General features: G+C 42.9%; 1 long non-coding RNA gene across 2 annotated transcripts in view; it reads left to right on the plus strand.

The window, feature by feature from the left end:
* Positions 1-238: 238 nt before the first annotated feature.
* LOC147450745 (uncharacterized) overlaps positions 239-26,251 on the plus strand; it is a 54,692-nt gene continuing 28,679 nt past the window's right edge. Inside the window, exon 1 of one of the 2 annotated variants that reach the window (XR_015189300.1) lies at positions 239-744. This is a non-coding gene — a long non-coding RNA (uncharacterized LOC147450745). The remainder of the gene's footprint in view (positions 745-26,251) is intronic. The other variant, XR_015189299.1, reaches the window with a different exon arrangement.

Raw genomic sequence — 26,251 nt, forward strand, 5'->3', positions numbered from 1 at the left:
TCAAGATCGTGTGAGTGGCAACACATGTACAAAACCGCCTTATTAAGTCAACATACACTCTATGCGCTGCAAGATTTTAGCTTTGAGCACTTCTTTCTAGTGGTTGCAGCGCAAGTCACAAGCCGCTCCACGCACTACAGGTGCTTAGTGAGACAACAAACTCCAGTTCTTGTAGCGCGTTGAGCCCCTCTATGCACTTGGCAGGACGGGGTTTTGAGACAGTAGGGTGAGAGGGTAACCCGGGAATCCGGTCCCGGATGAGATTCTGCACCCGTGGAGTGTGGACACAACCTTGTGCAGGTTGGTTGTGCCCCTCATTTTGCGCCAAGCCCGGACGTATGTGACAGGGGCTGTCGTTTGAACTAAGAATTTAGAAAATTATTACTTACCGCAGAATTTAAGACACAGTTAAACCACCACTTCGAGTACTAAATGCGCGTATGCAGAGTCGCAGACGCCGCACGCGTCACATTCTTTTCAGCCATTGGGAATTTGGCATGCCCTGGCGCTGTTGCCCTCTCCAAAAGTTCACTAGTCCACCCACCGCTCTGATGCAAGGAGGTATTGAAGTTTGAAGCGGAAGTGGAGGACGAGCATGCAGGAGAAGCGCTATGCTTCCATTGTATCTGCCTCATTGTAGAGCCAGCTCAATCTGCGGATTTTGGTGCACCGACAACATAGATGCAACAATCAACTCCAGCGTGCGCGCCATCAGCTCTCGGTGCTCGCATGAAAGGACTAAAGGTGAGGGTTCTCTCCTCACTCAGGATTGGCTTTTGATCCATCAGAATCATACTACATTTTCCATTGTTGGCTGTAACTAAGTGTAATCCGTTTTAAAATCGTTGTAAGTGCCTCCTGCATTTTGCAAGTACCAGTTGCCACCGGGCAGAGCTCACAATCCGGGTTTGCAGCGCAAATTTTCCTTGATTTCCAGGTCCAGAATTCGGCATTGTAGCAATAAGCCCTGACCAGAAATCTAAAACCAGAAATTGCGACCTTATTAATTTTATGTGAAATAAAGACAAAGAAAAATATGGTTATTTTTTAAGGAATGCGAGTGAGATTAATCAACTTGTGATCTCTACTATCAGTCCTTGTGGTTGATGATGGCTTTTAACAGTGGAAGCTGTGAGCCGCTCAACATGTACAGGATCATGCTCTTCTTGGAACATCCTTAACCATACAAATTTGCAATGGCGTTTGTATTCTTCTTGTAGGTGGCTGCTCCAAGAAATGAGGTGGTGGCCTCGAGCTCAAAGTCAAATCCAAAGAGTAGTGTTGGTGTTTGCCATCTCAGGAGTATTGTAACCAAGACGTTTGCATGCATTTCTACTTCTACGATTCTAGATGCGCAGTAGTGTCTGAGAGAAGTCATTTTTCTAGCCATACATGGTTCCTTTTTATGATTTTGAAGAAGGGAAACTTAGCCATTGAGCGGGCGTGAATATTTTTGCACTTATCTTTCTGTCAAATTATAGGAGGAATTTCTCCTTTCCCCTCTTTGTCAACTGGCATTCTTCAATCTTGAAGCGTCATAGCTGTGAGTTTAGATGCTTTTCTTGAACGCTGATACAGTGGCATACATACATATACTCATATGTAAGTTCATGTAAAACTACATGAAATTATCAGCACGGGTGCTATGCCTATATATCCATACATAAATCTAGCTACAAAGATAAAGAATTCAAGCTACTCAGCTGCTACTGTGTTCAAGCTTTAACATCAGCGCTCAGAAAACTTTGTTTTCCAAATACATACTAATCCCTTGAAATGCAATTCTCAGCACTCCTATAGCAGGGTGGAAGGCTCTTGTGTCAGAGGTAGTGTTGCCCACAGGAATGGTGGGCCTTGAAGTCTACTATCCTCTTGCTGAGCATCATGCAGTGTTCCTTAGCATAGCGACGGTTGAAAAACCATTTTAGCCAGTTTCAAGCTGAGGCATAAGGAAGAAAAATTGGGGGAAAATCACATTAAAATAGTTAGAAATTCTTGCAAATTGGAGACATATTAATAGTACTTTTGGTTTGCATCTTAACAAGGAGGAAGTTTGATCGTGTAGGAAAAAAGACTTTCTTAGAAATTGGAATGGGTGCTCACTGCTTTTCACAGCAGCAGCTTCTCTTTGCCTTTGGCTCAGCTAGTTGAGGTGGCAGTCTGAACTAGAGCTCACAAATCCTGAGTTGTAGTGTAAATTTCCTTCTTGAAAATGAAAAATCCTGGTTGTAAATCTGTTGGACCTTGATTTCAACGTGGAACTTTAAGCTTTTTAGTTTTGTGAGTGTGACCCTTTCTCTAAACAGTCTAAGGGAGGAGGGCATTGCCAGAATTACCTTGGACTAAATTTGATTGCAAGGGGTCATGATTTCTTATTCATATAAGATACTTTACACATCCCATACCCGAACTTGGGCAGCAAGAACATGTGGCTGCATGGATGTGAGCAACAAAGATTATTTGGTGCACGTTAGGAGAAGTTCCCAAGCATCTGGGAAATAGGGCTCCCTTGCCCAATGACAGGCAGATAAGAACTCAAGCCACCGAGGCTAGACGACTATGTGGTAGCCAACATAGTTCAAGATATTTTGATGTGGAGCTGTTAATACATGCTCTACAGCTAGACAACGACTCTGCGGGGCAACATAGTTCAAGATAGTTTGATGTGGAGTTTTAATACATGCTCTACAGTTAGATAGTGCTTGAACACATTGGTCCATCTCCTTTGGGAAAATATTACATGCTTTAGTTCTATCATTTCCTTGAGCATGTATTATTTTCCTTTCTTGGTTATAGTTTGGTTATGTTGGTAAAGCCGATGGTGGATGCATGCAGCTAAGAGGGAGAATGCTCATAAACGTGCCTGTTCAAGAGTTAAGTGAACGTTTCTAAATTCTCTTCTTCTTCTTCATTTCATTGGAAGGTCCATGCTTAAGTCAGTTTCGTTCGACTTACACCACTCTGCTGCTTCACAGGTCTAGGGCATACTTGTACGGTTAGTATGTCTCCGGGCTGGCCACCTATATTGTACCTGGTTTGGTCGCCCCTGCGATTTGTGAGACCTTTTCTATGAAGTGTCTATAGTATGCACACATACCTATAAAGCTTCTTAATTCATGCAGATTCCTTGGATTAGGCCATCCTTTTATTACCTCTAGCTTTGATGGATCCATTTGGATGCCATCTTGAGGGATAATGTGACCTACATACTGAATCTCTTATAAGAAAAATTCACTTTTCTTTCGGTTTATATAAAGTTTATTCTCTCGTAAAACTTCAAATATTACCTGGAGATGTTGCTTGTGTTCATCTACTGAATTAGAGTAGATGATTATATCATCAAAGGACACTCTAGTAAAGGTTCGATGAGGCCTGAATAGCTTCTCCCTCAAGCGGTTAAATGTGGTTGGTGCATTGATCAAGCCAAAAGGCATGATAATGTACTCATAAAGACAAAACGTAGTGTGAAATGCGGTCTTTAGAATGTCTTGATTATTTGATGATAGCCACTTTTTAGGTCAATCCTACTGAAGTAGGTCGACCCTTGTAGCTTATCGAATAGGTCTTCTACCCGTGGAACGGGAAACCTATTCTTGATAGTGATCCTATTTAGTGCTCTATAGTTGACACACATATGATATGTGCTGTCTTTTTTTTGCACTAATAACACTGGTGAACAAAATGGAGATGAGCTAGACCTAACCATGCCTTTCTCAACTAACTCATGCACTTGCCGCAATCTCCTCTTGTTGAGCTTGAGAAACTCTTCAGGAGGTGAACTTCTTGGAAGAAGTTCAATTGCATGGTCGTCATTGTCTCGTTTAGAAGGTAGTTCACGAGGGACATCGTTAATAAAAACATCTTGGAACCCCTTGAGAAAATTGAATAACTTTAATTTCTTTTGATTGTTTATATTTTCTTTTGCTAAAGTATTAGGTTCATTTTTGAGAATCTTTAACAAAATCATGTACACGGAAATAGAGCTTTTTATTGACTTATTGAAAGCTTGCTTATTTACAAGGGGTATGGTACTACCCAACTCCTGAGCATCTATGTACATATCTTTTTTCTTGAACCTAAAGTAGATTGGTCTTTGAGGGAATTTAAATTGGCAGCCATGGGATCAAAGTGTCCCTAGGATTACATCCTCATGCTTGAGAGGAGAGATGAAGAAATCCTTCTTGTCCACATGGCTTTGGACATGAAGCCTCAATTTTCCAATTAAGGAAGTGTCTGAGGCTTCTTGCCCCTTGAAAGCACCATCGGCAGGTAGGACATCTTCCATCTCATAGGCTTCGATGCCTAGCTTGGTGGCCAACTTTGTGGATATGAAATTGTGAGTAGAACTAGGGTTAAAGAGAGTAAAAGCATCATGTTTTCTTACCCTTCCCCAAGCATGGCATAGAGGAGATTCTTTGTGATGAGCATCCTCTTCTTGAATTTCGACCAAGGTAGCTCTAGGAGGTTCATTATGTGTATTCTTGTGGGGGCAAGCACGATAGGCATGCCCTTGCTCCCCGCACTTGAAACAACGTTTATCTTTTCGATAACGATCTAGCTCTCTAGGAGAGAGTTTATTTTTGCCTTTGTAAACTCGCTTCTCCTTAGCTTTGTTGTTGTTGGCGTTGCCTTTGGGAGACTTTTGGACATTGTCCTTTTCCTTAGGCTCGTTACGGTCCTTGTTTTTCGTGGGCTTAAGATTTCTCTTAGCCCCTTGTTGGAAATTGATTCTTGAAGTCACCATGGTATGGTGTATCACCGCAGATATGGTGTGTGGCCTTTGGGAGTTAATATACTCCGCCATATCCTCAGTTAACCCACACAAAATTGTTGTTTTTGCTCTCCAAAATCCATCTTTTTGAAGACAACGGCTTTGAGATGTAAATCCCAAAACTTGTCTATATATTTATGAATAGATTCGTAGGGAGAGAGCTTCAAGCTTCGCCATTGGGTGAGTACTTTGTCTTTGGCATCGGTAGCCAAAAACTGCTTCATGATGGAAGCTCTTAAAGCTTTCCATGTTCGTGGAGCTTCATCGTTTGCTCATAGGCTAGACCACCATTGCCTGGTGGACTTTTGAAAATGCATAGCTTCATGACGTAGCTTAGAGGACTCTGTGAAGCCCTCATCTCCAAACGCCGCATCAAATTGTTTGATACAAGACTGTCCGTAGCACCAAAAGTTCCATCGTAGGTAAGGAAGGACTCCCTCTTTGAACTTTTTGAGCTTGGACGACCTCTTCTAAGCAGCATAAGATTTCCTATGGCCTCTTTTTTTTGGTGGTTCAAGAGCTGCACCATCTCTTTCTTCAGAAGAGGAAGAGTATGAGGAGGATGGAGAAGAGGGTGACTCTCTTTCTCGCCTTTTTCTTCCCTTGTTCCTCCTTGTCTGCACCATCACTTTCTTCAGAAGAGGAAGAGGATGAAAAAGATGGAGAAGAGGGTGACCTCTTTCTTGCCTTTTTCTTCTCTTGTTTTCTCTCGTCCCTCTTTGAATTATGGTGTAGAGAAGTATGCAATGGTCTTCTCCGTATAGGGGGTGTTGGAGAGCGTTTTGCCCGCCGTCTTCTGGAGCCATCTCCGCCAAGGTGGCAAGAGACTCACTTCTTTCTCGTTCTTTCGGTGGGGGTTCTACCGTTGAAACTTGGGTTCTCGTTTGAGAGGGAGATACATCATCAAGTAGTAAATTTTTGAGCCCTTCATACGGATCCTCCTCTTCTTCCCTTATCGGAGAGTGTCCTCTCTTGGATGTCTCGCTAGGAGGCTTCCTAGTTACTCTCTCTTCTTTGTGGGGCATTTGGAGAATACCATGGGTGCACAATTGCTGTAGCACTTCACCTTGGAGGGATGGGTTGCCTAGGGCTTGTTGAAGCCTAGAAACAAGATAGTTTACAAGCATAGGAGCATCATTAGTTGTTCTTTCATTAGCAAAATCAAAGCTATCAACATTCATTTGAATCTCTTTTCTTTTGTCAGCCATACTAGCAAATTTTAGGTGTAAACTTTTATTTGTACTTTTGCACTTCAACCCCTAGTTGCTACTCCTCTTTACCTTCAAAGATAAGCACTCAAGCATCTATACTTGTGGCTCGTATATTATTAATTGCAAGGAATAGAAGAGGGTTCAATATAGCCAAGATAGCACCGGTTCTTGTCAAGCTTCTAATGGTTCAATAATGGTTAAGCCATAAGCAAGCCGTGTAGGACTCCATTATTAAGACCATAGCTCTCAACGGTGTCCCCGTTAACTGCATAAAGCAGGCGTGCTTCAAGGATGAAAAATCCCTATTCTACTTACTCTTTTGCAATAAATAACACTCTTTTGCAATAAATAATACCAACCATTTGTAGCAAGCTTGAGGACCTCTCTTCTTGAGCAAAAAAGAGAAACCAATACCTCTGATACCAATGTAACATTTAATGCACTAGTAACTTGTGTGAAGCGGAAATTGATAACATAGTGAGCTCATGTGTGTGTGCGTGTGGTGTGTGTTGTGTTGGGGAGCATATGTTAGTACCTAGTTCTACACCCACTATTGGGCACTGACGACGTTAGTGGGGATGTCGTGGTATTTAGTCAATACTATGCATGATGGAGCTGATGGTTATATCGTCTTGTGGGTGACTACCATGGGTCTATACCTTGCACTTTCCTTCAAGGGTGATTCTGGGCTTATCCTGGATTCATCTAGGTATATTTCATTAAGAACAAGTTCCTAATGAGCATAGAGAGAGTACTTAATTGAGAAAACAACATAGCAATTTACACCTAGCTAATTTGGCATCGACAATACTTGAAAAGAGAAATAGAACAATTGACAACAGTTGGGGACCGGCTCCAAAAGGCTTTGTATTATAGATTCTCCCATCAAAGAAAACTTTTGTACAATACAATACTTGTGTTCCTTGACAAAACTCGTTGGTGCAATGAAGATGGAAGCTTCATGCACCAAATTATGCTTGAAAAACACACCTAGTGTCCCTAGCCTCAGTCCCAAGACCTCGAACACCTTCAAAAATGGTGAGAGCTAGTAGGGAATGAGGATATATTGAGAGGAAGAAGGGGTATCTTACGAGAAAGAAGTATTCTCCAGACATAATCACTCTAATAGCATAGCCTAGCTTAGTAATTATATGGTAGAGGAGATGAGCATGCCATTGAAGCTTGGCTCTTGGTTGGATTTGCATTCCATAGCCAAGAGGAGTTGGTGTAGGCCTCTACTTCTCAATGCTTGGAGAAGGAGATGGAGTTCTTCTTGCACATATGAGTTGTGTGTGTGTAGCATTGTGTTAAGAGTAAAATGTAGCCCTCTCTCTCATCTTGATCGACCCCTCTTGCTATTTGCTCATGCTGGTCTCCCATTGGCTCCTGGAAAGCTTAGCCAATCACAAATTAGAAACATAGTTGATAGCCTTTTGACAAGTGTCCCCCTTTCCCCTTAGAGCTTTAGGTAATTAAATAATTCAATTAAACTCTCAGTGGACCTCTTAGTCTTCTGGCCAATACGAATCAAGCAAGCCATTGGGCTACTGAATGCTCATTGGACCCCTTGGTAGATTGTCCAATAGTCATCTAGGGAGCTTAATTTCTATTGGTTCTTTTATCAAGCATTTTTAAATTGATTAGACTAAATTTTACTCTAGCCTAATTCTCATTGGTCCACCTCTATGGCCATTCAATAGGATTTGAGGGGAGACTTCGGGTAACTAGCCTTGGAGCCTTGCATGTGTCCAGTATTCCCTTTGTGTAAAGGGGGAGCCTTGGAGAGTGTGTTTCTCTCTCATCCCCTACTAAAAGGTCTCGCTCCCTCCTTCCTAGGGATGTGGGAAGACTTTTTAGTCTTCCCATGACCATCCAATTTTTCCCTTACTTTGGCCATTGGATAATTGAGTTAATTTTTGGAACCTTAGCCTATGGAAGTCTTAATGGAACTGAACCTTATGTCTTTTAAGCCCCATTGAAGCACATTGCTCTTTTCTAGACTGTCCCTCTTTGGATCCCTGTTTTCCCTCCTTTGGATCCCTGACAGAGACCGGTCTGGCGGCCTTACCAATATTCTAGCTTTGACTCCCCTAGTACTTCCATATTAAATGATCAGTTTAATATGAGAAGATCATTTGGGAGTATTAGGTATTAGTTTTTATGACAATAGGCCACTCCCAACTCATTCACATTGAGAGTCACACCGAGATGTGGTTTGGTGGCGTTGTTGACGTGGATTCTGTTTTGGTTGACATCGGAGGATTGGAGGCAGGAGATACAGGCAAGATGGCTCAGACAGATTGGTCTAGCCTTTTCTCTTCTCAGAAGATCTTCATAGCCGAGACTGTTTAGTGTGGCTTCGCTACTTCTACAGGATGATTACGATGCAGACAGCTTGGTCTGACCACACCTCTTCTCAGAGGCCCTTCACAACGGAGACTATTGAGTTTGTCTTTGCCCTCATCTTGGATTACCCTACCTATTGACAGGACACCATTCAGTGGTCGTTTGTGCGGTCTACCGGTGACTGTTGCTGCCTACGGTAGCTTCTACAATGCAGACTGCTTAGTCTGACTTTCCTTGTTTTGGAGAACATTTACGACACAGATCGCTACATTTGGCCTTCTTGCAGTTTTACACAGCTTAGCCACCTGGCCACACTGGGTTGCAGGTTCATGTATTGATAGGCTTCCGGTCATTCTTATGACCGTTCTTGGGCTATCGCGTTTGCTCCAGACAGTTTGACTACAAACACCACATATCTTATTGGGCACGACACTTGCAGGTCTATTGACACTTCTTTTACGACAAGCAGTTGTTTTCACACTCAGTTCAAGACCTTCACGTAGTATCTTCACCCTGTATCGGCGGAGTACAACAATTTGCTACACTGCTCGTGGCGGCACTTTACCATGGAGATCTCTCGCGGTGGGGACACCCCAGATTGCTGCTACACTCGCGGAGTTCGCATGAGTATTGTCCTTCAGTGGACATCGCAACAGACATCTTCATCATTCGGCTTCATGTGGTTTGTTCAGCATCCGGTGCTGAGAGGGGGTGTTAGACTTACATTGCTGCTTCATAGGTCTAGGGCATACTTGTACGGTTAGTATGTCTCCGGGCTCACATATATATATCCATATATCATTTTTTAGTTGGGTCGTGGGGATTTTTATCAGGCCTTGTCCTACCTCCCCTTGGGTACCTATTTATGGGGCCAGGGGGTTACCGACTTCCACACATCATACTGATTGCACTGAGGGTCTTCTGCTCATGGTAGTCATGGGGGGCTGATCGCCCCCTCTTCATCTCTGGCGTTTGTGCTCTCTCTCTCTCTCTCTCTCACGCTTTTGCACACGCGCACTCACAAGTTTCCCCTAAATATTAGTTGATATTGTTGACAATAATGGGCCACATATTGTTGGCCACTCCAACGTTTTCATAAATGAATGCAACATGCATATTGTCTCCAATTCCATAGTGTAAGAGCCCATGGGCTACCTTGCAATAATGGGCCACATATTGTTGACAATAATGGGCCACATATTGTTGGCCACTCCAGCGTTTTCACAAATGAATGCAACATGCATATTGTCTCCAATTCCATAGTGTAAGAGCCCATGGGCTACCTTGCAAGCATTTTTTTCATGAATGCTTGATGCAAACAATGGTATGGAAAGAGATTATGTTAGGTCGCAAATCTTTTTTTCGAAGAATGTATAACTAACATTCTCATCATGGATTTGTCTGTTCATACAATCGTATTCTTGCAAAATGCCCAATGCCTTAAAGATGCAAACATATGTGATCGCAAACCTTGTGGTCATTACGTATTGGCCTTTGACGTGGTGTATCACACTCTAATTGGCAATTGACCTCAATGTTCATCCTCTCACTGCATATGAAGTGTTGGATTTCATGCTCACAATAAGGATGTCATGTGGGTCTCTTATTAAGATTGGACATCATCTACATCCAAACTCCCCAACCATTCATTGTTCTTAAGTGCCTAGATATCTCAATGTTTACTTTAAATTTCTAAGGTAAAACCCAATCATAATTTCATTGCATCTTAATTATTAAGGTCAAATTTTGAGCATTGTAGTCATAATTCTTGATAAGTCGAAAAAGCAAGGTTGAATTACATAACTGTATATTAAGAAAGATAATGTCGCAGAAGCCCAAAAATAACCTTCCCCTATGTTTGATCTGATTTTGGTGTGTTCTATTGCTCACTTGATGGAGATATTGTAACACCCCCCCTTCCAAAATCCCCGCCCCCAACGATTCTCTCTCTCTCTCTCTCTCTCTCTCTCTCTTTTCATATAGATCTTTGAGGTCTCTTGGGATTGCTCCTATGACATTATAGTTCTCTTTTTTTTTCTTCTTCTGCTTCTCTCTTTATCTCTCCATGGTTTAGCAAGCATTTGTTGAACGAAGAGCCTGCTCAATGCTAGTTGGTGGTTTCAATAAATGCTTCTTAAGTGGCTTATTGCTTGGAGCTCCCCTTGAGCATCCCCCCAAACAGAGACATGGAGGCTAGTTGAGAGCCGCGCCATTGGTCCTTTCAGGCACTCATAAGCCTGCTTGTCTGTTAAGACTTGATGTGCATGACAAAATCAAAGCTATTGCCCACCAAAGGTTGTAGGTTTGTTTACAATGACATTTACAGAGAGTTAATTAGCAATACATATGCAGCAAACTCCCGCCACCTAGTCCAATCAAGAATCGATGAATGCCCATCCACATGTAGCCTCCATCCGCTTCTCTCTCTCTCTCTAATAGGTCTTGAGTTCAAGACTTGTTGAATAGATCTATAAGATCTTTTGGACAACATTAAAATTTCTCTTCTTGTGTGTAGCTTGAATGAGAGAGAGGTAGCATGTAGAGCTTGAGGGAGAGAGATGTAGCATGCAGGCGCTTCTTGGGCCGAAATATAGAGAGTAATTTCAACAATGAGGCGATCCCCAAAATGAGGGAAAAGGGGCTGTTTTTATAGATGAACTTGCTGTCACGAGGACGTGGCAACTGTTAACTATGTCACGAGGACGTGGCAATTACTAACCTTAGTTGTTGGTTTCTTTCTAATGATTTTTGTTTTATTTTTGAGACCCTCTTTTTGAAGTTGCAAATGGTCGGACATTGTATGGCCAATGTGAACGATAGTTTCACTCGCAGACGGGAAGTTGGTCGGCATTGGAATTCGTATAGTAAGAGGATGTCTAGGCTCAGTTCAAGATCATGTAGGTCCCCTCGTCGCACTTAGCAATTTGGTGAATACTAGGAAGTGAACTCAATAAAGGCATAAAGTCAAGGTGGGATCACCAAAAGACAATACCTGATAGTTGGGTCACATTGCATTTTTGGATGTGGTCCCAATGGGGATAGATGGTCAGAAGACCAGTGGGAGCCCAACATAAGCATCTTCTAAAAATCAGGGAATTGCTATTTTGGGCCATGAAATGTGTTCACGTCATTACCTTCGGAATGACAAGGGGAACATTTTAGAACTTTGCCGCAAAGTCAACTGGGCAACCAGTCGGGAGATTTTTAGGCGGCAACCCCAAAACGCGAAATGGCTTGTAAACGCGCCAAGTGGCACATTTCTGTGCACTTTCCTCATGCAAGAAGAAGTGGCGCTGAATTTATAGCTGGGAGGCTCATTTGCAAGTTTTCTGTCACAGGTTAAGAGCTATGGAGTGCATGCTTTCCACTCTATGTACAGTGTGGTGCTAGGAGTGATGACCTGGACACTACACACTGCTCTCTCTCCCCCCTACGTGTAGTGATGTGATGCCCCACAAGAGGGCTCTTCATTTGACTGATGTACAGTTGTGTGGTTTCATGCTTTTGTGCTGAGGCAAGAGCCTCCTTGAGCAGGAACAATAGCTACTCCAAAAGCAGGCACTGGTGAGGGTGATAACCTCACCGTATAGGTGCGATTTCAGCGTTGATTATGCGTTGTATTTTGACTGTTTTTCAGCCATACGTACGCCAGAACCCTTGGGGATAGTGCCCCATTGCTAGAGGGCAGTTCGAGGACTGTTTAGGGCTGAAAACAGGGAAAAAACTAGTATATACAGTGAGCTGAATTTATTTATTTTGGGCAGGAATCAAAGGGTTTATGCCAGTGGAAGTGAGTTCCAACAGGGAATTGGTTTCGGGCAAGTTTTGGGGTTGTTATGTTGCCGAAATTTTACCAAAACAGGTGGTATCTAGTTGGATACAAGTAAAGGATTCCGAGGATTCTACTTTGTAATCTACCCTCTTAAGGAATAAAGAAATATCGAAAGGGGCGTCAATTTTGGGGCCTACAGGTTGTCGGCGTGTGCTCGGAGCATTCTAGCTTCCGAGTCTATGTGTGTACTTAAGTGTTAATTCCCGTCGTCGCAGGTTCCTTTTGCAAAGTACTCTGTGTGTGTGTGTGTGTGTCTAAAATAAAGTAAAGAATTTCGGGTGAAAGCCAAAGCCTACCGTCCCACGGGCCGATTTCAAGGTTCTGTAGCCGGGACATCAATCACTTTTTCCTCAAGAAGCGAGCCTCGGTTGTTTTGGGTAAAGACAGAGTATAGAAACGTGGGATTACACTATGGCCGACAAAGGGAAGGGCATTATGGAAGAGGGGTCCTCTTCGAAGGACAGACAGGAAGTTCCTATGGTGTTCGAGATTGGCGAGAGCACACGGCCACGCCCGTCTGTACCTCTTGTTGATGTGAATGTCCCTCCAGTACAGGGCTTTATGACTGGGCAACTTGAGGATGATGCGTTTAGGACTCAGTTAGTTGTCGCGATGAATGTGTTTATAAAAAAAGGAAGCCTTTTGTGCGTAAGTCGCTTGAGGAAAAGGTCGTCCTAATGGCTGCAAACAAATGCTTTATATGCGAGTAGCGTGGTCACTTTGCTACCAATTGTCCACAAAGGAAAAGACCAACTGACTCAGATGATAAAGAAGACCATAAAGGCAAGAAGCCTAAATCCACGGTAGGTTTGGTGCCAGACATGGTGGGTGATATGCCCAATACAGATGCCAGCGAGTTATGCAGAGCATGGGTAAAGTTAGAGATTAGACGCGGCACTCATCTTCTTTGATCTAGGTGCCAAAGCAAACTTTATCTCACCGGTGTTAGCTATGAAACTGGGCATCAGAGCTGAAGAGATGGGGTACACAGCAGAGGCAGGGTTGGCATGTCGTGGCCACTCAGAGTGTGTAACTCCCATTATTGGAAAGCTGCGTCTGCATATTCAGTCATATAGACACATAAGAGTTCTATATCATGCCATTGGAAGGGTGCGATACGCTACTTGGAATTCGTTGGATGTTCAAAGTGCATGGCGTGGTAGATGCCTTCGGCAAGACAATCATCCTTGAGCATAGGGGCAAAACTCATGTTTTGGATGTAAAGCTCAAAGGGGAGTTTGTCCCTATTGTATCTGCTTCGGCTATCACTTTTGTAATAAAGAATCATCTTTTTGTGTACTTGATTTTTGCACGTGATGTCTCAAATAATTGTCAGTCAAATTTATCTGTGTTAGATAAAGAAAGGTCAGCATTTTTGCAAAAGTTTAGTGATTGTTTTTCTGATTCATTACCATCTCAATTGCCGCTAGCGAGACCTGAGGACCATCGCATAAATTTGGTGCCAAGGTGTAGCCCACCAAATAGAGCTCCCTACAGGGTTAGTGCGGCGCAGCAGAAAGAGATTATGGGCCAGGTTGAGGAGTTATTAGAGAAGGGGCTGATTCAGCCTAGTTCTTCACCTTTTTGCTCCCCAATGCTCCTAGTGCAGAAAAAGGATGGCTCATGGCGCGTGTGTATTGATTACCGTGCGTTGAATAAGAATACCATCAAGAATAGGTTTCCTATTCCTAAGATTGATGATATTCTCGATCGTTTAGAGGGTGCTGCAATTTTTAGCAAAATAGACCTTAAGAGTGGGTACCATCAGATTCGTATAAGGCCAGAGGATGTGCACAAGATTGCCTTTGGAATGACATTTGGTCTTTATGAGTTTCTAGTGATGTCGTTTGGGCTAACGAATGCCCTTGCCATGTTCAACAGGATGATGGACCGGATTTTCTGGTCGCATCAATAGTTTGTTGGGACATCCTTCGATGACATGATAGTCTATTCAAAGAATGAAGAGGAGCATAGGTGTCACTTGACCATTGTGTTCGAAGAGTTGCGCAGTCACAGGCTACTTGTCAATCTTAAGAAAAGTGAATTCTTCTTGGAAGAGATCCACTTTCTTGGCCACATAGTTTCAAAGGATGGTGTCAGAATGGATCCCGCAAAGGTCGAAGCTATTAAGACATGGCCAGACTTAAAGACTGCACGATGTCGGAAGCTTCTTGGGATTGTGTTCCTACTATAGAAGGTTTATCAGGAATTTTGCAAAGATAGCATCACCTCTTCACACTTTGCAAAAGAAAGAGGTCACTTTCAGATGGACCTAAAAAGAGATTTCAGCTTTTAGTCTCTTAAAAGAAAAGTTGACATCAGATCCAGTAATTGTTTTGCTAGATCTCAAGAAGTCATTTGTGGTCCAGTGTGACGCGTGTGGCAGTAGCATCGGAGCAGTGCTAATGCAAGATGGACGGGTAGTAGCTTATGAAAGCCGAATTTTGCAAGGGCTAGAGAAGACTATGCAAGTCTATGAGAAAGAGCTCTTAGTCGTGATTCATGCGCTTTCTAGTTGGAAGCACTACCTTTTAGGTATCGATTTTGTTGTCGAGATAGACCATCAAACCTTGCGATACTTCTTGACACATTCAAAGTTATCCGAAAAGCATATGCGATGGGCAAACATTCTTTCTGCGTCCCACTTCCAGATTATGCATATGGAAGGCAAGAAGAATGTTGTGCCTGATGCGTTATCCAGGAAGCCACAAATTTCAGCTGTCAATTCCTTATCATCATGAGCTGGATGACATGAAGGAACAGTATGCTACTAATGAAGATTTTGCAAGGATCTTTGAACAGTTACAAGAGGGGCAACATCATGAGCACTACCTCCTCAGAGATGATTTTATGATGATGCATGGCAAACTTTGTGTCACTAGGCCATTGCGACATAAGGTCATGGAAGAGAGTCATGTCCCACCGCATGCAGGGCATCGTGGTATTGATGCGACAGTTAAAGCGGTAGAGACATTCTTCTATTGGCCTACCGTGATTTGCCAAAAGGTCAAGTTTGACAGGCAAAAGGCACTCATAGGAAAGCATTGCTATGAACTTTGTCTTTGATCTTCCAAGAACGCCAACAGGGAATGATGGTATATGGACCATTATCTGCAGGTTCAACAAGCAGGCACATTTTTTCCTTGTTAGGAAGAAGATAAAATCTGATCAGATGGCACGCTTGTTCATGTACAATGTGCTTAAGTACCATGGTATGCAACAATTGATTGTCAGTGATCGTGATCCTCGCATGACAAGTTTGTTTTGGAGAGGGTTGTTTAAGAACATGGACACTACGCTCAAGTTCTCGTCTTCTTTTCATCCACAAACTGATGGACAATCAGAAGAGGCTAATTCTACTGTCTTAGATCAATAAGGGCAAGTGGGAACAGTATTTGTCTATGCTTGAGTATGTGTACAATAATACGCTGCATTCATCGACTAGCAAGGCATCTTTCGAGATTGTTGAAGGCGGCAAAGAGGTTCCTCCCATTTTGCATACAAAGGATAAGATTTTTGAGGGAGATCGATATGTTGAGAACATGGATGAAATGTATAAGAAAATTAAAGTTGCCTTGGAGAAGACTCAGGCAAAGCAGAAAAAGGCTGCTGATCGTCACCGTCGTGAATTGCTGTTATTACCTGGTGGTTGGGTTTTGTTAAGGTTCGAAAAGGCAAGGGTTAAAGAAGATGAAGGGCAAGGAACGCCTGTTTCCTAAGCTCAACATGCGTTATTATGGGCCTTTTCAAGTGCTTGACAAGATCAGCGATGTGGCTTACAGGCTGAAATTACCCGATGCGTGGAAGATTCATAATGCGTTTCACGTGAGTCTTCTAAAAGTTAAAGGACAAGTTGCAAGACGCTACTTGGTGAAGTTCAAGAACTATCCGCCTATGGATTCAAAGTGGATGGAAGAGCATGAACTGTCAGAGTCACCAAATGTATTGCAGCTTTACCTTGAAGCCTTTGGGTTACAACCTTCTTATGCCCCAACCCAATGTGTGCAAAGGAGGGGTAATGATAGGGCTAGCACATTAAATGTACTAATGAATTTAGTGTAATAGATGGAAATGACAAAAGTATGAAGGTCTCATTAAGTCATTTGTATCTATGTGTTACGACCTTTCTTGCGGATACATGCGATGATAAAAGAGTGCTAACAACACAGTATCATGAGTGGTGTGTATTTATGGTATGCAATCGAGGACGTTTGTGATTTCAAGAGGGGGGTATGTCACGAGGACGTGGCAACTGCTAACCTTAGTTGTCGGTTTCTTTCCAATGATTTTTGTTTTATTTTTGAGACCCTCTTTTTGAAGTTGCAAATGATCGGACATTGTATGGCCAATGTCAACGGTAGTTTCACCCGCAAACGGGAACTTGGTCGGCATTGGAATTCGTATAGTAAGAGGATGTCCAGGCTCCGTCGCACTTAGCAAGTCGGTGGATGCTAGGAAGTGAACTCAATAAAGGCATAAAGTCAAGGTGGGATCACCAAAAGAAAATACCCAATAGTTGGGTCACATTGCATTTTTGGGTGCAGTTCCAATGGGGATAGATGGTCAGAAGATGAGTGGGAGCCCAACAGAAGCATCTCCTATAAATGAGGGAATTGCTATTTTGGGCCATGAAATGTGTTCACGTCATTACCTTCGGAATGACAAGGGGAACATTTTAGAACTCTACCGCAAAGTCAACTGGGCAACCAGTGGGGAGATTTTTAGGCGGCAACCCCAAAACGGGAAATGGCTCGTGAAACCGGCGTGTTCAATCCAAAAAGGGCAGTAGACTTTACTTCAAACCTTGATTTAGCTTTCACCCATTATTAGTCGTCTATTTTACCTGTACTTTCAAGACACAACAAAGGGGAGAGGGATACAGGCTGCTAGATTGCACCTGTATGAGTAGGCGGACACCGGATTGGCCCCTAACTTGGCGCCCCTTTCGGTATTTCTTTATTGTTCAAAAGAGGGAATAAACGCTGTGGTTCCCTACAAGCTGCCCCGCACAAACTCGGCTGAATTTCCACTGTTCCAGCCCGATTTCGGCAGCATAACTGTACGAGAACCCTTCACAGTCAGTATTCCCACGCATTGGCCGACTTTCCCGACGCATACGGGCACTTTGCAAAACCTGGCGAGAATCTGCAGCACGCTGAATTCTCTGTTTTCAGCCCTGAAATTGCGCCAGATCACCTGTACAACGGTCCCCTTGCGTCCCCGAACCTCTTGGGGGTATTAGGGTCCGTTTAGGGCCAAAACCCTAAACCTGCAAAAATACACAGCAGGCTATAATTTACTATTTTGGGCTCCGTTTCGCGTGCCGGTCGCATCCGTAGCAAGTCCTCGAGCTCTTGCACCTGTAGGGCTACTTGCCCTTTGAATCGGACGAGATTTCTGGCGTGAAACCTCTCCGAATTCACCTGTACCTGCGGGGGGGATTAGCCGCTAGCTAATCCAGTACCTGTGCAAGAGGCTCTTGCCTCGGCAATCGCGCATGAACCCACACAACTGTACATTGGTCAAATGAAAAGCTCACTAGTGGGGCATAACATACTGCCAAAGGGGAGAGAGAGGGCAGTGCGTAGCGTGCAGGGCATCACTCCTGGCACCGCACTGTGCATAAGAGGGAAAGCAAGCACTCCATAGCTCTTAACCTGTGACAAAACTGAAAATGAGACTCTCCCCCTCCTAAATTCAGCGCCAACTCTTGTTGCATGAGGCAAGTGCACCAGAAGGTGCCACTTGGCACATTTATAAGCATTTTCCCGTTTCGGGGTTGCCGTCTAAAAATATCCCAACCGGTTGCCCGGTTGAGTTCACGGCAGAGTAAGAAAATGTTCCCCTTGTCATTCTGGAGGTAATGACGTCAACACGTTTTCAAGTCCCAAAATAGCAGTTCCCTAAATTTTAGGAGATGCTGCCATTGTATCTTTCTAGGTCATCCGACCCTCTTTGTACACTGCGGCCACATTCAGAACTGAAATGTAGCCTCTGTAGCAAAGGATTCCACTTTGGCTAGTCAATGACCCCACTTGGCTAACCATAGTCCTTGTCCAACCTTAGTGCTCTCTTGCCCTCAGGCCTGGACTCCCTCTGGACAGTTCCACACTAGCTATGCAATGCAGGGTAGTTAGATTTCGCGAGGGGTGTTTCCAAAAAGTGAAAGTAAATAGATAATAAGAAAGAAATCAACAAAAAGGAAAGATAGTAGTCACACGCTGGTGACATACACCCCTCTTGAAATCTCAAACGTCCTCGTTTGCATCTATGTCGTACATGCTCACTGTCAACACTGATGTATTCAACACCTGTCGACACATATACGACACATACATGCTCATTGTTAACCCTGGTGTATTCAACACCTCGTCGACTCATGTATTGCCTGCGTGTGAACCCTGTCCCAATGACATAGTGGTAGCTTCGCACTCTGCCATTGCTTTGAGTCACTAACTTTCCAATGACAAAATGGTAGCTGCACATTTTGCCACTGTCTTATAGTACACGTTGGATCCCGTAACACTTTCGAGCATACCCAAACCGACAGTTTAAGAATGCAGTTACACATGTACTCTTTAATAGAAGCAATCACTGTATCCTTGACAAACTGACAAGAAATACTCACTTCTATAGCACTAACCAAACTTTTGGACATTCCATAAGAGCAATTGCCAAACTGACAATCTGTACAGCTCTAACATTCATGTAACAGGTATTTGATTTGAGCTCACTTTAAATACCATGTACATCATTTGCTTGGTCAACAGGCTCCGCTCCACACACACACAGACACACACACACACACACACAGAGCTCCTCCACTCCGCTTCTCATGACTGGTGAAGGCCACTGCCAGCTTGCATGGGTGAAGTTTGAACCCATATTGGTGTTGACACTTGGCAGTCTTAATTCTTATCTAGCTTAGAGGCGGCTCCCACACTCGACCATGATCGCTAGCCATGTGTAGTGTGAGCATGTCCCAAACTATAGGATATTTCACATTCCTTCCCCCTTATGAAGAATTTTAGTTCTCCAAAATTTAGTTGGAAGGAACAATCCTAAAGTTAGGGAACCTTTTCTAGAGAATGCTTACTCGCTCCCATGTTGAACTCTCTTGAGCATAATCTTTCCGCTTAACTAAACACTCTTTATAAATTGTATTTCTAGTTCTTTTTTCTCTAGTGTTTAGTATTTTTTGTGGTTCATGTGGAAGAGATTGAGTATTTTTGAGTTCCACTATCTTATCATCTTGAACATGACTTTCAGATTGACCCAATTTCTTTCTGAGTGTGCTAGCTTGGAATAATGGATGTATGCCAATTGTCTTTGGTATTTGGAGTTTGTACGCCGTATCTCCAACTCTCTTTAGTATTGTGTAAGGTCCACAATACTTTGGTGATAATTTTGGACTTGGTCCTGTTGTCATGGTTTCAAAATTTTCAGGCACTTCCAAGTAGACTTGCTTCCCTTTCTCAAAGATAAGAGGCCTTCTATGCAAATCAATATACGTCTTGACTCTATCTTCAACCTTTTTAATAATTTCTTTAGCAAGTTTAAGCATTTCATTCATATCTTCTAAAAAGTCTTTAGCTACGAGTGCAGGGCACTATTTTATGCAAACTCTACTATAGGTAAATACTCTTTTCAATTAGTTTGCCGTTTATTGCTCGTAGCATATCTTCTAGGATTTGATTGACCCTTTCAGTTTGAAGATCCGTTTGAGGATGCTCAATAGTGCTCCTGCTTAGTTTAGTGTCCAACCTCTTAAACATAGCTCTCCAAAAATGGCTATTAAACTTCCGATCTCTATCTGACACAATGTCTATTGGTAAACAATATGGTCGATAGAGATTTTCTACAGATAATCTAGCCAATTCAAGCGTTTTAACATTAGATTTAGTTAATAATTTCGGTTAATCTATCCACTATTACTTGGACAGAGTCATGCCCTCTTTGTGTTCAAGGTAAACCAACTATGAAATCCATTGAGATACTCTCCCAATTCCCTGAAGGAATATCTAATGGATGGAGTAATCCTCCCATCTTAAGCTTTTCAACCTTATTGATCTAGCGTTTACTACATTTAACCACATGTTCTAGGACGTCCTTATACATTCTAGACCTCTTAATAAGACTACAAGTCATGACACTCATAAAGTATCTGGTGCCTAAACTCTTCATCTTTTGGGACACATACTCTACCTGTGTAGAGTAAATAGCCATAGTCTATGGCAAAATTCTTCCTACTTGAATCCTTCTAAAGCACCCGTCGATGCTTCATTCTCATTGGAAACCTCTTGTTCTGGATCCCCTTTCTGAATGGTTTCCTCTTCCAAATAGCCTTCCAAAACAAACTCGTGAATTTGGGGTCTCTGTCGGAGACAATTGTCTCAGGCATGCCATGTAATCTGAAGATCTGGGCCACAGACAGTCTCGCTAAGTAATTCGGCTTGACCGTCTTCTTCGCTGGAAAGAAATGAGCTTGCTTGCTAAATCTGCCAATAACAGTCCAGATACCATCGTGGCCACTCTGTGTTCTCGGGAGATCAAAAATAAAATCCATTGCAATACTTTCCCAAGGGCGGGTGGGTATGGGTAAAGGCTGTAACAATCCCTGTGCTTTATGCCTGTCAAACTTTACCTTCTGGCATACCAAGCAACTGCGTACAGAATCGTCCACGTCTTTCTTGAGTCGCGGTGACCCGTAAATGGTGGACAGTGGCATTCGGTTAGAACCTTTTCCCTCAACGGTTGTGTAACACACAACATCGTTTTCTTCATCAAGTAGCCATCCCGAATGGAGTATCCCGCTACTACCTTCCCATTTCGTATCCGAGTGAAAATATGTGCAAAATCTGTATTTGTGGCATATTGATCGACCATATCCTCGAAGCTCCTATGATGTATCGCGGAAATAGCCAGAACCAACGGCTTCCGGGACAAAGCATCTGCCACCAAGTTCTTCTATCCGTGCACATGGACAATTTGGAAGTGAAATTGTGACAAGATGTTCGCCCACCGCATCCGCTTTTCCGATATTTGCTTCTGTGACAAAAAGTAGCGTAAACTCATCTATGAAGACTGTAAAATTGGCTCTGAGTAGGTAATGTCGCCACTGAGTAAGAGCATGGATAAATGCCAAAAGCTCTTTCTCATATATTTGTGCTGTCAATTTCGGCCTTGAGAACAATCGGCTCTCGTAGGCAATGTCATGGCCGTCTTGCATTAAGACCGCACCCAGACTACGACCACAAGCATCACAATATACTTCAAAGGACTTCTGCAAATCCGGCAAAGTCAAAAGTGGTCCTGTAGTCAATTTCTCTTTCAATGTTCGAAAGAGGCAGTGGCCACTGTGGGTCCCCACGAGAAAGGGACTCCTTTCTGTGTCAAGATATTCTTTCTGTGTCAAGATATGCAAAGGGGAAGCAACCTCTGCAAACTTTCTAATGAACCCGCCGGTAGTAAGAACATAAGCCCAAGAAGCTTCTAACTTCATGGACGTTCTTCAAATCGGGCCAATTATGGATAGTCTCTATCTTGGCCTAGTCCATCTGCACTCCTGTTGATGAGACAATGTGTCCCAAAAAGTGTAACTCTGGTAGGAAAAATTCACTCTTCTTTGCATTGATCACTAACTTGTGATCCCGCAATGGCTAAAAGACTTGTAGCAGATGTGCTCTATGTTCTGCCTCATCCTTGGAGAAGACAATAATGTCATTAAAGAAAGTGTCCACAAAAGATCCGTTCTTTGTGAAAATCCTGTCCATCATTCGATTATCATTCGGTTAAAAGTCGCTGGAGCATTGGTGCGCCCAAAAGGCATCGCCAAAAACTCGAATAAACCGAAGGTCGTCCGAAAAGCTGTCTTGTAGACATCTCCTGGCGCGATTCGGATCTGATGATATCCGCTCTTCAAATCAATCCTCTTGAAACAAGAGAATCCCTGTAGTCGGTCTAGAATATCATCTATCCTAGGAATTGGAAATTTGTTCTTGATGGTGATTTTGTTAAGAGCTCTATAGCCAATGCACATTCTCCAAGATCCGTCTTTTCTTCAAAACCAACACTACCGGAGAGCAGTAAGGTGAAGTACTCGGCTGGATAAGACTCTTTTCCAAGAGGTCTTTCACTTGGTTCATAATCTCTTCTGGGCTCGACTCACACGGTAAGGTGGCCGGTTCAGTGGTGTGCTTCCGGATATCAGACCCAATGGTATGATCCTCAAGACGAGCTGGTCTCAACTCGCCTTGCAGGCCCTCAAAAAAGCAATCGGCATGAGTGTGGAGAAAATCTTGGCGTTCTTTTTCTAGATCAGACATATTTGTCCTATGATCATCATTCAACTCTTTCAAAAAGATCGAGTAAACAAACAAACTGGAATTCATTAATTTTGAAACGGCCGAAGCCGATACAATAGGGACAGACTTGCCCTTAAGTTTTACATCAAGTATAATGGTTCGGCCCTTTTTTGTAGTCAATGTCGCTTTTCTCGCCCGATAGTCGACCACGGCGTTGTTCTTATGGTACCATGGAATTCCCAAGAGGACACCACAACCTTCCAAGGGTATTATGTAGAAGTTCTTGTGCCCCAAATACCCTTGACAATGCAACAGAAGTTTGCCAATGACAGGTGTAATGGCTACGACCCTGCAGATTGTCGCTAGAACTGCCTCCGCTTGTGGCTGTATCCAATCGGGTGTAATCTCAAGCCACGCGACCAATTCATGTGAAATGAAGTTGGCCTTGGCTCCTCCATCAAAGAAAATCAGGGCTTCTTGATCTTTCACTTTGCCCCAAGCTCGGCAAAGTTCCGTACTCTCATCAATCGTGCTTGGGTCAGTACCGACGCAATCTGGAACCAGTCCTGCTTTCATCTTGCCTTTCCGTCCACGTTCCTTAGTTGCTTTTGAACTCTCTGGCCTTTCTTCATCTTGTTCTTTCTGTGCCTTTTTAGGGCACTTCACGGAGATATGTCCTTGTTCCCCGCATCCAAAACACTTCCCCTCTTTAATGTAGTTGGCTCTCTCTCGAGGAGTGAGCCGGGGTCGTGCATCCTTATCTTTCTGATCTTGGGGGCTCTTATTCTTTCTACTTTCATTTTTAGAAGTCTGCTTGGTTTTTTGGGTAAGTCAAATAATAAATTGCCTGAGTGTATGGCAAAGCCCCGTTTCGCATGACTCATCAGTTCTTAAATAGAATTTGACTTTTGCTCTAAGCAGTGATCTCGGATCTCCGTAGGAAGTCCCAAGGTAAACCGCTCAATCTGTTCTTTAAACAAGATCTTCTTAAATGAAGAAGCGGGTAGAAAAGAGCTCCAAAATCTCTCGCATTATGCGTCCCAAGTTATCTTTCTTGGTCATCCGGAGATGGTTCCGAGCAGTTCGTATGTTGCGTTTGTATTCTGGAGTCAACCCAGAAGAAATAAAAAGCCTTCTAAATTTCAGCCATTTAACTGGTGCTTTCTTGTTCAATAGAAGAGTGGACCACCATGTTTGAGCATTTCCCTTGAAGTAAGAGGTAGCCTTTCGAATCTTGGAGTGCTCTGAGTAATGTCCTCGAGAGAAAGCTATATCAAACTGCTGTATGAAGGCCAAAGCCCTCGAAGCATCTCGGAATCCAGAAAAAGTGTCAAATTTAATTGACTGTCCACCTTTAAATTCTCGAACTTTCTTGGTTTTATCCTCCAGAAAGTCATACTGATTGGCTTTATAAAAATTCTTCTTCTTTGCATAAAATCTGTGATCATCGGAGTTCGAAATATCTGAAGACGACAATTCTGTAGAACTGTCAGAAATTGGGCGAAACTTAGGCTTCTTTGCCTTTTTCTTGCCCTTTCGGAAGCTTTGCTTTTTGCTTCGCTTTTTCCTTCGCTTTTTCCCTCTCCTGTCTTCTTCGCTCGAGTCAGAAGAGCTAGAAGAACTGTCAGAAGAAGAAGAAGAAGAAGACGAACTGGATACTCCTTCAAATCTGACACACTGTTTCTGCTTTCTTGCCGAGGCAAAGCAGATTGACGACCCAAGTAACCGGGGAAGTCAGTTCCTTTCTTCTGCTTTTTGTTGTGCTTTTTGGCTTTGTTGGTTGCATAAAAAATCTGGGTAATCCGTGTATCAACCACCTCTGCTAATTCTTGCTCTGTAAACATCCTCGGAGTAGGAGGTTTCTTGAGTGCCGCTTTGAGGGGTGGTTCTGTGGCCTTCCGCCGCTGAGAGTGCACTTCGTCGAAGGATGTCTGCGTCAAATTTTTTGCAAATTTGGGATCCTTCGCAATGTTGATCATCATCTTTGTCGCATCATGAACCAATTCTCGACGCTTCACCTCTTCAATCTCGGCCTGAGTAGGCCGAGGCGGGCCATACTTCTTGTGAGAATCTTCTTCGTGATCTCTTCACGCATCCCCAGATGCAGAGGAAGTCGACTGATCTCTGTTTGAATCCATAAGTGTCGCGAGAAAAAGGATCGCATTTCCCGGTAGAAGAGAAATTGGCCACGCTTTGATACCACTGTAACAAACTTGGACACTCCAAGTCCAGATTCGATCGCAACACAACAGAGATTCACTTCAAAATAGTTCACAGTTCACAATTGATTCGACACGGCCCGACGGAGTTCCGTGCCTAGAGATATTGGCCCCAAAGATTGGCGCCCCTTTCGGTATTTCTTTTTGTATTAATCTACAACTCAAAGTACAAGGAGTGGGAGGGGTCTCACTCTCAGACTCTGCGTCCAGATGCTTTGAGAAGTGGGAGCCCAAGCCACTTATTTATTCATTACAAGGGATGCCAAAAGTAGAGCTCGAAAAGCTGCCCTTTTTTTTAAAGCATTTAAAAATAAAGCAAAGCTTCTCAAAAGCTTATCAAAACATTGCGTAGAGTTTTTCCTTCAGCCTTGCGTAGAAAAAGCAATTCCGTACAGCGTGTTATACGCAATTGCCACGTCAGCTTGATTTCCTGCCGCCAAACGCGGAAATGCCGTACAATTGCCACGTGGCACTACGGCCAGTCTGTTGCTAGCCGGGGCGGGTGTGTGTACAGTGGGGCAGGCACATCACCAGTTTGTGACAGTTCTTCATGCTTTTCAAGCATGAGAATGGCCATTCATACTTCCTGACTTAGGGATAGAGATATGTATAATCAATCATGGTTTTGTAACCACAAGAACACATGTTCAATTATGTAATCTTTCAATCGGAAAGACAACGTAGATAATCTTCCATAAATTTCTTTGATTCATGGGTGTCAAAAGGTTGATGATGGTGTGCGTCTCGTGTGTTGTGTCAATAAGAAGGGCAAAATGGAATAACCTTTCTAAGCGTGGTAGATTGGTTGTCATGTTTCCCTCTAGACTAATAGGTCGAGAGTTCAAAACTTGTCGGATAGATCTATGAGGTCTCTCTTGGGAAGTTTGTCTGATGTTGAAATTTCTCTTTTCATGAGTGTGATAAGAAGAGGAAAATAGATTAGCCTTTCTATCCCCCAAGTGTGGTAGGTTGGTTATCATGTTTCGCTTTGAAGTAGCAAGTCTTGAACTTGTTCAAGACTTGTTGATTAGATCTATGAGGTCTCTTGGGAAATGTTCCCACTGTGTCAAAACTTCCATTCTTAGTGATGTGTATATATGTGTGGATGTGTGTGTACTCCCTTTGGAGTAACATGTCTTGAATTCAAGACTCGCCTATGCGGTTAAAATTTCTATTCTTCTTCTTTTTCTCCCTTAGCATAGCAAGCAAAGCAATGAAAAAGCTAGGTTTTCTCACCTTCAAATGCAAACTTTATAAATAAAATTAAATTTTGGAGGTGAGGTAATCTTAGATGAATCTTTGTGCTCGGGAAAAGCTTAGTTTAGTGTAATCCCACCTACAAATTTTGTGATTTACCTCTAGATTCTAAATTTGAAGGTGAGAAAACAAAATTTTAAGATTTATACCTCGATTTTAAATTTGAAGGTGAGAAAACCTGCAATATTTAGTCAATTTACCTCTAAAAGTTCTTATATGTAGGCTTGTCAAGTTTTTGGAAAAAACTTTATTTTTAGTATTGATGATGATGATGATCATTGTAGTCAACGTTGCACAACAATAAAGGTCCT

This window comes from Adiantum capillus-veneris, chromosome 9 (assembly GCF_014529385.1).
Source record: "Adiantum capillus-veneris isolate H3 chromosome 9, ASM1452938v2, whole genome shotgun sequence".
Taxonomy (NCBI): Eukaryota; Viridiplantae; Streptophyta; class Polypodiopsida; order Polypodiales; family Pteridaceae; genus Adiantum; species Adiantum capillus-veneris.